We start from the raw sequence: 15,700 nt of genomic DNA, 5'->3' as shown, positions 1-15,700 counted from the left end.
TCTCAAATACCTGCCCATAAATGCTATATTTACCTAAAACATAGTTGTCCTCTTTAGTGCAAATCACTGTTGTGGTTGTTTAATTTTGTTTTCAAACACGATAGTCTTTTGAAGTAGAGTTATTCACTATTTTTAGCTTGTTGCTGCTCTTATTGAGTTAAAATAGGGCAGAATATGTTATTGCCCTAGAGGTTAAATCATATTAAACTGTTGAGTGGTTTAATGCTATTTAGCTCATTGGAATCAGGCTCATCCAATTCAGACTTGATGGAACCTCAGTTCTCAATCGTTGTTTATTTGCTCTATATGTCCGGTTGACTGTAAGCTATGGATACACAACTAACCCAATACTGGCTATGTGACACACTGTATAAATGTTCCAGGCCTGTTACACTAGCCCCTTATGGACTTATGTGAATCAACTATGTTGGGTTTGTTCAATAAGAGTCATGTAACTAGAAGTAGTTTAACAGGATAAGCGAGTCATTTCAACTCTAACGCAATCCCTGACACACATTTCCTCAGACACCAGTTATTTAAAAGGCTTCAAAGTATTTTGCTTTTATTGATGTGACATTCTCTCGCCCCCTCAGTGTCTTTCTAAATAACAAATGTCCCTTATTTCAAGACAGAAGACTTTCTCATGCTAGATGTTATATTTGGTCATCTACATGCCTCTGTGAAGCTACACTATTAAAGTTGACCCATTATTAATTTAACTGAGGGAATCAGAAATGTTCTACTGTACATGTTCTTCAGGACATTTTTTATTACTGAGTAATGTCATGCCACATATCATGCTGACCACTAAACTATATAATTTATTTTCCCATTTTTGGGCTTGTCTGACCTGCTACTGTCTGACCTGCTACTGTCTGACCTGCTACTGTCTGCCCTGCTACTGCCTGCCCTGCTACTGTCTGACCTGCTACTGTCTGCCCTGCTACTGTCTGACCTGCTACTGTCTGCCCTGCTACTGTCTGACCTGCTACTGTCTGACCTGCTACTGTCTGACCTGCTACTGTCTGACCTGCTACTGTCTGCCCTGCTACTGTCTGCCCTGCTACTGTCTGACCTGCTACTGTCTGCCCTGCTACTGTCTGACCTGCTACTGTCTGACCTGCTACTGTCTGACCTGCTACTGTCTGCCCTGCTACTGTCTGACCTGCTACTGTCTGACCTGCTACTGTCTGCCCTGCTACTGTCTGCCCTGCTACTGTCTGACCTGCTACTGTCTGACCTGCTACTGTCTGACCTGCTACTGTCTGCCCTGCTACTGTCTGACCTGCTACTGTCTGACCTGCTACTGTCTGCCCTGCTACTGTCTGCCCTGCTACTGTCTGACCTGCTACTGTCTGACCTGCTACTGTCTGCCACTGTCAGACTGCTATGGTCTCACGGCAAGACCAGCAGCATGTTTTCCAACGGGTAATTTCCAAGAGCGTGGCAAAATCCTGTACCATCGGTTACTCACAGTATTACACTGAAACAGCAGGGTTCCTCTACTCCAACTTTTCCCTCCAGAGACAATGTCATCAGTTTATAATGCTGTAGGCTCTGAGCTATGACTTGATATTCTCATAAATAAGTCAAACCTCACACAAATCTTCAATTGATATCAATGCATAACTTGCGTAGTGTGGTCCCGGTCAATAGGTCACCTCATTCCCATCAGACCTAAAATATCAGTGTATCTGCATCAATAGCGTGACCTGTGGTTTTGTGTCAATAGGGGAGCAAGCAGTCTTATGCTCTCTCTTCCTCACACACATTCTCTCTGTCTCTCTCTCTCTATATATATATACACTGCTCAAAAAAATAAAGGGAACACTTAAACAACACAATGTAACTCCAAGTCAATCACACTTCTGTGAAATCAAACTGTCCACTTAGGAAGCAACACTGATTGACAATAAATTTCACATGCTGTTGTGCAAATGGAATAGACAAAAGGTGGAAATTATAGGCAATTAGCAAGACACCCCCAAAAAAGGAGTGATTCTGCAGGTGGTGACCACAGACCACTTCTCAGTTCCTATGCTTCCTGGCTGATGTTTTGGTCACTTTTGAATGCTGGCGGTGCTCTCACTCTAGTGGTAGCATGAGACAGAGTCTACAACCCACACAAGTGGCTCAGGTAGTGCAGCTCATCCAGGATTGCACATCAATGCGAGCTGTGGCAAGAAGGTTTGCTGTGTGTGTCAGCGTAGTGTCCAGAGCATGGAGGCGCTACCAGGAGACAGGCCAGTACATCAGGAGACGTGGAGGAGGCCGTAGGAGGGCAACAACCCAACAGCAGGACCGCTACCTCCGCCTTTGTGCAAGGAGGAGCACTGCCAGATCCCTGCAAAATGACCTCCAGCAGGGAGGTGTGTCCCTCACACAATGAGGGACACATCCAAACAGTTGTATACTGTATGTCAGCCCTGACAGCATCCGAACACAATGAGGGACGTCACTCACAAGACAATCTACCATGGACACTGTCGTATACCTCTTCACTGTAAAGCCCTGTATTGTACTGCACTGTACTTGTACTGCACTGTCACTGTTGATAAGCTGCTTTGATACAGTTCACTATTTGTTACCATTGATCTCTAATTAGTTGGCTCATTACGAGACTGTAAGCTCCATCACTGGGATTGCATTTCAGACCTGTCTTGGTCAATTACATATAATAGGCATTTCAAAGGGGTCTGCTTTAAAAACCACACGTCTGGGTTCATACGTTGTAGTCTATACATATATTTCTAGCTCTGTCATGTGCAGTATACCGCAGATGCACAGAGGATGATTATAGAAGGTGCTTTTTATACTGAATTCTCCATTTAGAAACGGGACCCAGGCAACCAGTTGTTTATGTGTCTGATTACAATCATACAGTAGACACACATACACGTACACACACACACACACATACACGTACACACACGTACACACACACACACACACACACACACACACACGTACACACACACACACACACTCTCCCTTTGAAATGACTGCATCATCAGACAAAGCTCTCTCATTTCTCCCAGCTAACTACCCATTGTATTCCACATGACAAATTGCCATGGCAATTACAGACAGTGAAAAGCCCAGGCTATGCTTAGGGGCTGGTATAGTAGTTGGGAATAATGACTGGATCACACTGTACAATAGCCACCCCCGAGAAGAGAAGGGTAAGAAAATCACTTAGCAGGGGGCTGGTCCCCTCCGCACAATTACCATGACGACCCTATTATAGCAGCCATCTTGGGAGATTTAACTGGTGCCAGAAGTGGATGGTGGGACTCTCCCTACACGCATTGATACACATATCCTGTGCCGAAGTTGTTCTCAAGTCTCTCAGCCTCAATTCAAACAAGGAAGGGTGATAGCTGTGGAGGGGACACAGAGGTGTGTCTGTGCGTGTAGGGAAAGTGCTATCTGTCTAGCTGGCGTGGACTGGGACATGCACGGGCGAAACCTCATCCAGGTCTGTTATTGTCTGGGGACAGAGAAAGGACTTGATGGGAGACAGGATGTCCGTCAGAGCCTATTAGAGGTAATGAGATGCAGGGTGACTGAGCAGAGCAGCAGTCCTCCTGAAAGCTGCCAGACAACAGCAGACAGAGGCTCTGCATGCCACTGTCCAGAATGGACTGTATTACAGGATATTGTACACATGTTATATGTACATATGAACAGTTCATCAAATGGCTACCTGGACTATTTTCAATGACACCCTTTTTGGATTTTTTTACTGACATTCTTGCACTGGAGTCTGCCCACACATACACTGACACTCCAACACACACACATACACACAAACAAACACACTCTCACTACATACGCTCACACAAACACACACACATGCATATTGATGACACACTTTCACACTCTTCACATACGCTGCTGCTACTCTGTTTATTATCTATCCTGATTGCCTAGTCACTTTTACCCCTACCTACATTTACATGTGAGTCATTTAGCAGACACTTATCCAGAGCTACTTACAGTTAGTGCAGTCATCTTCAGATAGCTAGGTGGGACAAGCACATATCAGTCATAGTAAGTAGATTTTCCTCAACGTAGCGATCAGCAAAGTCAGAGCTAGTAAGGGGGGAAGAGACAAGTGCAAGTGCTAGTTCACAAAAGGCTATTATTTGAAGGGGGTGCTGTGGGATTATTTTAAATACTCTTTGAAGAGGTAGGGCTTCAGATGTTTTGGGAAGATGGGCAGTGATTCTGCTGTCCTAGCTTCAAGGGGAAGCTGGTTCCACCATTTGGGTGCCAGGACAGAGAAGAGCTTGGACTGGGCTGAGTGGAAGCTGTGAGGGCCAAGAGTCCCGAGGTTTGGGGTGTAGGGTTTGAACATATCCTGAAGGCAGTCCCTCTTGCTGTTCCGTAGGTAAGAACCATGGTCTTGTAGTGGATGTAAGCTTCAACTGGAAGCCAGTGGAGTGTGCGGAGGAGCGGGGTGACATGAGAGAACTTGGGAAGGTTGAACACCAGGCAGGCTGCAGCGTTCTGGGTAAGTTGCAGGGGTTCGATGGTCTGGAGAAGGGAGGAGGGGATAGGGTCTACGGGCAGGGTGTCGGGCGGCCAGACCTCACTCCTTGTATACAGCCTCGTTATTTTGTTACTATTTCCTTTTATTTAAAAAAAAAAGTGCTCATCTTTTCTTACTTTTAACTCTGCATTTTTGGGAAAGGGTTCGCAAGTAAGCATTTCACGGTAAAGTCTACACCAGTTGTATTCGGCATGTGACAAATATATATATTTTTGATGATACAGATCTGTGTCACATCATTTGTTGCCTATATACTGTAACTAACACCCATTATCTGTCAGTCAATACATTAAGATGTATGTGACCACAGCATGTAATGACAAAATTGGTCCTATTGAACTAGGGCTGGGAATTGCCAGGGACCTCACGATACGATATTATCACGATACTTAGGTGCCGATTCTATATGTATTGCGATTCGATAGTGATTTTATTGTGATTTGATGTTACAAACATATTTCTCACAATATGTCTGCTGCAGAGGGACAAGGGAGAGCCATGAGCAAACTAGTGCTGATCAGTCATGGAAAACAAGATGGAGAACAAGCTATGAGTTTTGGTGCAGGTACAGCCAAATAGCGCAAAAATAATATTGCGATATTTTTAAAACAATACAATGCGATATATCCTCAACAATAATATCCCAATATGTAAATGTATCGGTTTTTCTCACATCACTTATTTGAACCAATTTTACAGTGATTGTATTACTCCGAGCAGCAGAGGTATGGGTTTTTAATTGTATGTATTCCTAACCTTTAGCGATTTATTAAGTTAACATACTGTAATCCTTTGGGATTTCTAAGATAATCATAATCAGATGTAATATAAATAACATGACATTGTTGATTAGGCAGAGGGCTTCTAGTATAGTGATGAAAATCCCCCCATGGGCAGCTGTGTGCAGAGGAATGAATGAGGCCCCATGCTGCTACAGTGTAGACAGACAGTGATGGTCCTATAATTAAAGAGCATAGATTGAGATACAGTATCTGCCAGAACAATAGACCAGCCACAGATAAACATCTCCGTTCAGCCCTCAATCTGCTGTAAAGAAACTGATATACAGATTACAGTATTAGTGACTGTGAGGCAAACATATAGTGTGTGTTTGTTGGCAGTCATGCAGCTCACAGAGGAACACAAGGCCAGATAATGTTTATGAACATGGAAGACCAGGAAGACCTGTCCCTCTGGTAGTGTTATCTGGCAAGCATTTACTGCAGTGGTCCGTTTACTTGCATCACAGCCACATACAATGTCTGCTTATCTATCTTCTTTGTAAGTTGTGGTGAACAAAACGTGTCTGTTTCCGTTTTTTTGGTGTGCTTATCTGTTGATCACACATTTTTATGTGACAGACAAGATACAACTGTAAAAATGATATGGGAAAATATGTTCACCTGTGTACAGCAGGCGGCACTCTGCTGGATTCTGCTTGGGGTCCATTACTAGACAACTAAAGTTGTTTTAGTTTTAAAAAAGAGCACCATGAATCAAAGTAGAGATGCATGTTTTTCCATGAAATGTTGCGCTTGGTCCATGACTTCGCCTAGTGGTCTAGTTTAGTGTCCGTCAGCTAGAGGCGTGGTTAAATCCCTACACATTGTCTGGGAGGAGTTCAGTATTTTGGCGTCGCGCTGATGGTGCGACCTAGAAAACACTTGGAAAGCGTGGGATCACCGTGGGACAGCGCTGGTGTTAAAAGACAAATTACGTACAAAACTACGTGTAGCCGATGTTTATGAGTTCACGAAAAATACGGCACACTATACAACGAACGTCTTCTCTTACACTATTGTAAACTGGTAAGTTGATCAACGAACTTTAAAAAATATATACGATTATCGTAAAAGGAGAAGAGTCTTCTTTCATATCGTCCACAGTGAAGACAAGAGTCTAATATTTGTTTGAATTGATTTTTTTTGTTGCATTATCCCATGAATATTGGAAAATTATTCCGTGAACTTTTATGGAAACCAAAGTCACTCAGTGCTTATAATTGTGCGTATTATTACAACTTGCAGCTGTGCCCAAACAATAAAACTTTATCATTATATGTCCGTCATTGTAAATAAGAATTTGTTCTTTACTGACTTGCTTAGTTAAATAAAGGTTAAATAAAATTAAAATTTGCTGGAGGCTAACCGCTCACCAAGTGAACCTGAATGTGACTATTTAAAGTTTTGTGGTGATCTCTCTCACAAGAATGCATAGATGCGTCTGCCTACTTTACATTATTTCCAACAATCTGTGCTGCAAGAGTCCTTCCTTAGTGTAATTTCCACCACTACAACAATTCCATTCTCTTTGCCCTCTTGTCATTTGATCCAAACATTTAATCACTGGTGATTTGTATCTTTAATTTGCTCTCTTTCCATTCATAATTTGGCCTGTGGTTTAGAAAGCGCAATTTTAGTCACTTCAGGGTCTATACCAAATTATTTATAGATTTTTTTTTTTTTACATTTCCTATTATGAACTTAAATCTGCTGAAATCTTGTCATATTTTGCTGTAGGCCTTCAAAACGTTAAAATGCCACATGAGGAGCCCAGAGTCAGTCCTAACTACATTTAAACTGCATTGAACCAACAATTTCACATAGGGCCCGGAAACGTATTGGGCCCACTGACTGGATGTGTGGGTATGGATGTGGGTAGGTAGACCCAGGAGGTTGGTGGCACCTTAATTAGGGAGGACGTGCTCATGGTAATGGCTGGGGCAGAGTTAGTGGAATGGTATCAAGTACATGGTAATAGTTCATTAGAAATGCATTAACCTGTGACCATGAAAGGCCTGGGGATGTTCAATATGTAACTGACATCAGTCTGAGAGCGTCTTTATTGTTTCCTTCTCTGCTGATTTATGGGGAGAGAAATGTGCCCAGTGATGCCCGTAAATGTCCGGGGGCCGGCCTGCTCCTTCCCCCGTGTTGTGTGTGTGTTTGGGGTGATTTACCCTCTGTCTTTGTTGTTGGGGAAGTGGGGGGGTGGTTATCACCGTGTGGAAGAGCTCTGGGGCCACAGAGGCAACAAAAGGGACCCTGGAGTGCAGGGCTGGCCAGAGCAAACACACCCAGGAGAGGAGGCAGGGACCTGAGGAAGGGCCAGGCATGCCTTTTGGCACAGAGGGCTCTCTGTCATGGCAACCCATCACCCTATTGTCTGTTTGACTGTCACACACCCTCAGTGCTACACTCTGCTGCGGCCTAGAGAAGGCTTTTCATTAAACCAGGCTAATGCTTTACTGGGAGACTCTGCTTATTACTGGTGTGTGTCTGTTTGAAGTCTCCTATGGAGTTATTGTGGTCTTTGGTATGCCATGGTAGATTTCTGACCTGGCTGGCACTACACATTTGCTCATCAAGTTTGCGCCCTCACTCACACAAAGATGCATTTAAGTAAACAACAAAAAGGACCCCAATGCTTATTTAAAAGTTGTAAAACTTGCATTAATGTCTGTCCATGGAACATTGTCCAGAAATGAACATGTGTGCTGTTGACTGTTATCCAATAATGTTTGGTGGTGGTTGTTTATTTGAAGGGGACAGGCTCTCTCAGTGGTTTAAATCTCAGCAGACGGCCCTACTCTACTCCCTTCCTGATGTTCTTTACACAGCACATGCTCATGGACATAATTGTTGTTATCGTCATGAGAGCCAGCTCCTTCAGAGGGCAATAACAAAACATAGGGTTAGAGACATGATCCGTATGCCTGGGTCTTTCTGTGACCACAAGGAAGACTACATTTTATACTTACAGCCCAAAAGGGTCTACAGTCAGAATTGATATGGACAGTTCCATGCTTTATTTCAATGGAAACATAGCAAACCATATGATTGTGTTATTTTCTTTCTCCTGATGTGACCTTTCAAGAATGAGATTTGTTCCCCTCTCAGCTGGCCCCACCATTAGCTGTCAGAGTTGTTTACCAGTGACAAAGGACCAAAGGGATGTTGTAATGTTACTCTCACTGGGTGGCACATATGGTCTCGAGGCATCTGCAGCTCATCACTCAAGTGAGTGTTGACACACTATGAAACCATAAAATATAGTTTTAAATGTACTGATAGAAAAGGAATTTCCTAATAAGTAGTGTGTTCAATTGTATAATGTGTTAAAGCTGAACCTATTTGGCTAAAGTGAAAGTACCTATGGACTTCAATCTTTTCAATAGTTAGTGCTTTAGGCCTATGTCAAGCTGGACATCTTGACGTATGGTTCTCCTCCCCATAAGCCCCTTGGAAGGCTGTGTGCTGCGACTGCCCATCGTTAATTCTGAAGTGCTAGCAACTCTCAGAGAAACACAAATGTTTCATGTCTTCTCTCGGCACATTTTTCTCCATATAAGGGCGTCTGGCTGTGACTTATCAGGCGTTGGTAATATCTGTGCTTATTGTCACATTCCACACGGCAGGAGAAGGTCTTTTACTGTCTGTAGGTAGAGGCACTGTTAGGGGAAACACATCATCTCTCTCTCTCTGCTGTACATCCCAATCCTTACACATTGGAAAATTCGGTCCAATGCAGCCATTTTTTATTTTCAATATCAAATTATTTTCGGGGAGACAATTAAGTATTTTACTGTGATTGTTTTCAATTAAAAGGGTCCAAAAGTGTTTCAGCTTTCTCAAGCAAGAATTTGTCATAGCCAGACACAGGAAATTCATGTTTTTGACTGCACTGGGTGCTTTATTTTCATCTGTGCTGTTTTGACTGTTTTTCCCCTACTGATCTGCTCTTGTTGATCAACTTAAGACTATTTGAAGTGTCACAAGATTGGACTAATGCACTCCCCAATGTCCCAATGCTGTCAAAAATTTGATTTTTTTTCCCCCCTGTGTTTTTATATATATTTCCACTCTATGAAGTTTGAATAATATTGTGAAAATTATGAAAATGCCTTTTTTCTGTAAGAGCCATTTGAAATGGCCACTTGACATTTCGGCTTGTTTTGGTGGGATGGAGTTTTGGCCTGCCTGGAGACATCAAATTAGTTAATATACCATTAAGAATTAGAGTTCCAAACTTCTCTGCAAATAACGGCTAGTTTTCAAGTTTCCCTCACCACTCAGACCACTGCCATACAGTTCTAGAAAAAGTATTGCTTGAGAAATTGGTATTTGCTAAGAAGCTATTTTTGTTTCTTTTTTGACAATATTTTTTATTGAAAACAATCACAGAAAGGTACTTAATTGTTACCTGAAATTATTTGATATTGAGATAAAAATGGCTGCATTGAACCTTTTTTAATTTAGTCAGCTACTATGGAAAATAATAATGTCATATGGTGCAGTTTTTTTCCCCTGTGGCTGAAGTTATATTTGGCATTTGAGGCAATGGGAGACGTGTGGCTTGTGTGCACGTGGGCTGGGCAGCAGCAGTGTCTGGAGTAGAGCTATAAAAAGCAGGTGAGCTCAGGCTGGTGTCGACAGTGTCCTGACGGGGACTTCACCACCAGTCAGGTCACCAGGCTGCCATACCAGATGACTGGCATGACCACCACTTCCTGTCCCGTGGGCTACCTCCTATTACAGGGACAACAAACCATAGTTTGACATTGGTTCACTCACAGGGGTGGGTGTACGGACCCAGATTAAGCCTACTCATGGACTGAAAAGCCCTTTCATATCAATGGAGAGTCTCCATTGGGTCATTCCATGTAATTTCAGCTAGCCCTGACACTCACCATCTCCGATTCTTCTGAAATTGTTTCTATAGTTAGAAACTGATAAGATTAGCCTTCCTGAAACATTATTTTGTTGAAATGTAATTTGATCTCGGAGAAAATAAGACAATTGATTGCACCCAAATTGACTCTTAATTTATAGGATTCACATAATTTTCAACAATATAGTAGCCAACTTCCAATTAAGACCAAACTTCGTCCTACCATAGAGTAAGCCATGAGGAATCCAATAAAATGGTCAAAAGAAACACACGGACCCCCCAACACCATTCCCATCCCAACAACCAGTATACAGTATCACTTCTATATTTCTGACACGTAAGCTGCAGCTTGGACTATTGCTTATACATCCTTTAATGTATTTCCTGAGAATCTGGTGATGTATTTTCCTCCCTGTTTAGAGAAATTAATAATTGAAGTTGCAATGCATTATTTACCATTATTTACCATGAATTAGTGTGAAAGTACCACCCACTAGATGCCACTGTTCATGCTACTGCCACAGCACCCTTTAATCCATTTTGCTGGTCTATTGTGTTTATTAAATGGATCACAACATTTTGTTTGCAACTTTGGGTAGAAAACCAATAGCTTTTGCCCATTATGAAAATACATGATGTGGTAAATTGTGTGGTCAAGACAGTCCTCCATGAAAGCAATTCAGTTTGACCTTCTCTTAGGAATGCTTCAACCCAACTCCTTGAAAAGTCAAAAAAATTATAGCTCTCTGAGAGGGCAATCCACATGGTGCAATTTTCATATGAAGACTTTTCCTACAGCCCAGAACTAGTGACTGAAATGCCGCTCTGACGTGTATATATATATATATATATATATATTCTTAATCCATTCCTTGATTTACGTGTATTTTGGGTATATGTAGTGAAACTGTTAGATATTACTGCACTGTCAGAGTTAGAAGCACAAGCATTTCGCTACACTCGCAATAACATCTGCTAAACATGTGTATGTGACCAATATAATGTGATTTGATTTAAATTGTTGCGACAACTCTAATAATACAATTGTAAACCATTGCATTGTAGTCATATGTTTTTTAAATAAAATGATTAGAAAACACCTGTATGTGATTAGTGACATTTACCATTAAACCGAACCCATTACCATTACGCAACAGTAAACAGTGTGTTGGGACTTTTACCATTCAAGACGATAAGAAAACATAACATAACATTGAAACCATTAGAACTGCTGTAGCCTAATGGTTTGCTTGTTCACCAGGAATGGTCTAACTAATCCATACTTTTTTTTAAAGGGGTAAAACAGGGCTGTTTCCTGGGGAAAAATGAAGCCTAAGAGAAGGACAAACTGAATGGCTTTCATGGAGGACTGGCTTAAATTATGAGGATGACAGCACAATTTATTTAGATAACAAGCAAAAGTTATTAGTTTTCTACCCAAAGTTGCAAAGAAAATGTTGTGATCCGTTTAATAAACAGGAGACCAGCAAAGTGGATAAAAGTAGCAGGAACAATGGCATCTAGTGGGTGAAATGGGGTACTTTCCCACTAATTTATGGTAAATAATGCAAGAGACTTCAATGGCTACTTTATCTGAATGGGGAAGAAACATAACCATATTCACAGGGAATACATTAAAAAGGATGACGAAGCAATACTCCAAGCAGCAGCTCCATACTGCTTGTCAGACATAAAGCGCTTATACTGTATACTGGTTGTTTGGGTGGGATTGGTGTGGGGGGGTCTGTGGTAGAGGTCTTCACCTGTGGTAGAAGTCTTCTGTTCTGAAATGGAGCTGAGGCTTTCCCACCCAGACCCAATTTTTTTTTAAATATAGAGACCTGTTACAAATGGATCCGAGGACAACTAGACCCCTTCCATTTAGACCTGGTCGGATCCAGACCTGATCTGAGTGAGGGAAGCAGCAGAAAAGTATTTTTTTAACCTACTTTATTAACTGGAGCTGATAAAGCGCAAGTGGGAGAGACTCAGTTCTAGTAGGTGGGGGAAGGGCCGCACTGGGAGCAAGTGACACAGGGAGTAGGGAGGGAGAGATGGCAACCAACCAAGCCAACTCGCACTATAGTAGACCAATAGGTTATTTATCATCAAATATGTTTACGTAGTACCTGACTTAACTGCATCAAACCGGGAGACTCTAACATTAGCTAGCTAGGCTAATTGAGGCTCCAGTGCATGCGCCTTCTCATCCTAAAGTTACATCTCCATTCAGAATATTAAGTAGCAGCCTACCTGTTGTCACTTGATCCTTTCCTTAACATTTTAATTCTGTAATTTTAATTCCATATGCCATTGATTAGATATCTCCTAACTTTTGCCACGCACGGCGGCTCTATGAATTTAGCCTATTGCTGGTTTTATGACTTATGATTGGCCAACAACAACAAGCTTACACGCTTCACTCATGAAAAGCAAGAGCAGCGGCATGAATGATACAATTTCTCTCTCCCTCTACTGCAGCAGTTGCGTTCCGATCTATACTGGTCTTTCCAGACAAGTCTGTTAAAATTATACATACCCGAGACCCATGACAATGTCACGGGTCTGGGTCAGACCTGATATGATTATCTAGAGTTCTGGATCCTGACCTGCTCGGCTCCCGGATCGGGTCTCGTGCACCAAAAAGTAGCAATCTGTCCCAGTATTTGATCCTTTACTAAACAAACATAAGTGTTGGTTGGTGGGACTGGTGTTCAGCTGAACAGATGGAAGCCCATGGTCTATTCATGTTCAGGCTGACACTAAACGGCTATAAATTGAAGCCTTTGAGGAGATTAATGTGTTGGTTCAAATTGAATTGTGTTTCTTGCGGGTCACGTTTCAAGGTTCATCCATGTGGTTTGTTTGGGGAAATTAAGATTAAATGAAGGTGAGCATGTAAGCGATGTGCCAAATAAGCTCGCAGATCGAGATTTATCATGCAGAAGATGGAAGATTACGGAGAGAGAGAGAGTGTTCTGTCATGGAGTGGAGATTTACTCTGTGTGTGTGATGCACTAAAAGCAGGACTAGAGCTCATCAAAACTCAGGTAGATCATCGCTAAATACAATGCCAAGGCTGTAGACTGCAGCTATTAATTGGCAGCTAATGTAACTACAGTGCAATATATGTGAAATAAGGTGTCATTTATGAGTCTGGTAAAAGCCGCATATCCAGCCTCAGCAGCAGGACTTGAGGATGATATAGGCCTACAAGCTGCAGTTATGGCTGAGCCCCTACATGGGCAGCTCCCATGGTAACAATGGAATAGGGGTATTGTACTTCAGGGATCGACCAACCAGGACGCAATACATCTGTAATGTTATGACAGCCTGAGGGCTACAGGTAACAGCCACAGGGGTGCCTTGTGTTCCTCTTCCTGTATCAATGCTCATCCTGTCAGCACACTCATCTCTCAGGGGATCCAGGGTGTAATGAGGAGCATAAACACTAACCAGGGAGCATGCATCTACAGTTGAAGTCGGAAGTTTAAATACATGTATGTTGGAGTGATTAAAACTCGTTTTTCAACCACTCCACAAATTTCTTGTTAACAAACTATAGTTTTGGCAAGTCAGTTAGGACATCTACTTTGTGCATGACAAGTAATTTTTCCAACAATTGTTTACAGACAGATTATTTAACTTAATTCGCTGTATCACAATTCCAGTGGGTCAGAAGTTTGCATACACTAAGTTAACTGTGCCTAACTTGGAAAATTCCAGAAAATTATGTCATTGCTTTAGAAGCTTCTGATAGGCTAATTGACATTATTTGAGTCAATTGAAGGTGTAGCTGTGGATGTATTTCAAGGCCTACCTTCACCTCAGTGCCTCTTTGCTTGACATCATGGGGAAATCAGCCAAGACCTCAGGAAAAAAATTGTAGACTTCCACAAGTCTGGTTCATCCTTGGGAGCAATTTCCTAATGCTTGAAGGTACCACATTCATCTGTACAAACAATAGTACGCAAGTATAAACACCATGGGACCACACAGCAGTCATACCACTCAGGAAGGAGACGCGTTTCTGTCTCCTAGAGATCAACGTACTTTGGTGCAAAAAGTGCAAATCAGTCCCAGAAGAACAGCAAAGGACCTTGTGAAGATGCTGGAGGAAACAGGTACAAAAGTTTCTATATCCACAGTAAAACGAGTCCTATATCCACATAACCTGAAAGGCCGCTCAGCAAGGAAGAAGCCACTGTTCCAAAACCGCCATGAAAAAGCCAGACTACGGTTTGCAACTGCACATGGGGACAAAGATCGTACTTTTTGGAGAAATGTCCTCTGGTCTAATTAAACAAAATAGAACTGTTTGGCCATAATGATTATAGTTATGTTTGGAGGAAAAAGGAGGAGGCCTGCAAGCTGAAGAACACCATCCCAACCGTGAAGCACGGGGATGGCAGCATCATGTTGTGGGAGTGCTTTGCTGCAGGAGGGACTGGTTCACTTCACAAAATAGATGGCATCACGAGGTAGGAAAATTATGTGGATATATTGACGCAACATCTCAAGACATCAGTCAGGAAGTTAAAGCTTGGTCGCAAATGAGTCTTCCAAGCATACTTCCAAAGTTGTGGCAAAATGGCTAAAGGACAACAAAGTCAAGGTATTGGAGTGGCCATCACAGAGCCCTGACCTCAATCCTATAGAACATTTGTGGGCAGAACTGAAAAAGCGTGTGTGAGCAAGGAGGCCTACAAACTCGACTCAGTTACACCAGCTCTATCAGGGGGAATGGGCCAAAATTCACACAACGTATTGTGGGAAGCTTGGAAGGCTACCCAAAACGTCTGACTCAAGTTAAACAATTTAAAGGCAATGCTACCAAATACTAATTGAGTTTACATAAACTTCTGACCCACTGGGAATGTGATGAAAGAAATAAAAGCTGAATGAAATAATTCTCTCTACTATTATTCTGACATTTCACATTCTTAAAATAAAGTGGTGATCCTAATTTACCTAAAACAGGGAATTTTTACTAGGATTAAATGTCAGGAATTGTGAAAAACTGAGTTTAAATGTCTTTGGCTAAGGTGTATGTAAACTTCCGACTTCAACTGTACCTATCAGTGCCAGGTGCACATGTGTACTTGTCTTTGTTTGTGTGTTTAGATGTGAATGTGACTGCATGTATGTGTGTGTCAGGGATATGTACAAATGCGACCACTAGTCCAGACGGGTTGAGAAAAGTCAGTGGTAGTTGCCATAGTGCAGCCTATCTCTGTGACAAAAACTACTTCACCAGCCAAGCGCAACAATTGTAATTGTGATTGATATAGCCCAACCCTCCACTAGCCATCAGGCCTCAGTGACCGTCTACCTCTATTGGAAGAGTAAATACAGCTCAGCTGGGACGCTATTGGCTGAAGTGCTTTATTAGGCACCATGTGTTGTCCAATATTGTTCTCTGTGATGGATGCAGTTCAGGGTGCACTTCTCCTCCCACCTGCTCATCAGTGGGGC

The 15,700-nt window shown here is 42.2% G+C and overlaps 1 protein-coding gene across 2 annotated transcripts in view; it reads left to right on the top strand.

Moving 5' to 3' along the window:
• The first annotated feature begins 6,167 nt into the window (after window positions 1-6,167).
• The window catches only part of LOC129811528 (rho guanine nucleotide exchange factor TIAM2-like), a 110,317-nt gene continuing 100,784 nt past the window's right edge, over window positions 6,168-15,700 (top strand). For both annotated transcript variants that reach the window (XM_055862912.1, XM_055862910.1), the window contains exon 1: window positions 6,168-6,363. The gene's annotated coding sequence lies outside the window, so the exon portion shown is untranslated. The remainder of the gene's footprint in view (window positions 6,364-15,700) is intronic.

This window comes from Salvelinus fontinalis, chromosome 15 (genome assembly GCF_029448725.1).
Source record: "Salvelinus fontinalis isolate EN_2023a chromosome 15, ASM2944872v1, whole genome shotgun sequence".
NCBI classification, from domain to species: domain Eukaryota; kingdom Metazoa; phylum Chordata; class Actinopteri; order Salmoniformes; family Salmonidae; genus Salvelinus; species Salvelinus fontinalis.
This window is presented reverse-complemented; position numbering and strand designations above follow the sequence as displayed.